We start from the raw sequence: 984 nt of genomic DNA, 5'->3' as shown, positions 1-984 counted from the left end.
TGGGCTCCGGGGATCCTTCCGCCTCAGCCTTCCGAGTAGCCGGAATTACAGGCGTGCGCTGCCACGCCCGGCTGATATTTTGATTTATTGTAGAGATGAGGTCTCGCTGCCCAGGTGGGTCTCGCACCCATGGGCTCAGGTAATCCACTCACCTCGGCCTCCCAAAGGTGCGGGATGACAGGCCGAGCCACCGAGCCCGGCTCTTTTTCCTTTTTAAAATAAGAATCGGAAATTTAAGCCAGGCTTGGTGGCTCACGCCTATAATCCCAGCACTTTGGGAGGCCAAGGTGAGAGGATCACCTGACCCCAGGGGTTCGAGACCAACCTGGGCAAGCTGGCGAGACCTCATCTCTACAATAAGTCAAAAACTTAGCTGGGTGTGGTGGCACATGCCTGGAGTTCCAGCTATTTGGAAGGCTGAGGCGGAAAGATCACCAGAGCCCAGCAGGGCAAGGCTGCGGTGGCCGGGAGCGGCCACTGCCCTCCAGCCTGGGTGACAAGAGTGAGACTCCAGCTCAAAAAAGAATACACACACACACACACAGATATTTTGCTCACAGTTTTCAAGGCTAGGCAGTTCAAGACCAAGGCCCCGGCACGTTCCGTTGTCAGGTGAGGGCTGCACTCTCTGGGAGGAGGATTGCTGTGTCCCCTCATGGCAGAAGACAGAAGAGCAAGCCAGCCTGACCTGTGAAACCTCTTTGGTAAGGGACCTGAATCCCATTCAAGATGGAGGAGCCCTCATGGCCTCATCGCCCTTCAAGGCCGCACCTCCAAATATGACCACAATCGTTGGCGGCCTTTTCAAAGCAAAAACGAGATCATACTACTCCCTTCATAACCTTCTCCAATGGCTTTCGAGTGCGTACAATGAAACCCAGATTCCTTGCCTTGTTTTTTTTTTTTTTTTTTTTTTGAGTTGGTGTCTCACTCTGTTGTCCAGACTGGAGTGCAGTGGCCGCTCCCGGCCACCGCAGCCTCGAC

The sequence above is a fragment of the Carlito syrichta genome, unplaced genomic scaffold, assembly GCF_000164805.1.
Source record: "Carlito syrichta isolate Samal-C Ts95f unplaced genomic scaffold, Tarsius_syrichta-2.0.1 Scaffold313380, whole genome shotgun sequence".
Taxonomy (NCBI): domain Eukaryota; kingdom Metazoa; phylum Chordata; class Mammalia; order Primates; family Tarsiidae; genus Carlito; species Carlito syrichta.
The sequence above is the reverse complement of the archived record's forward strand: the minus strand, read 5'-3'. Positions refer to the sequence as shown.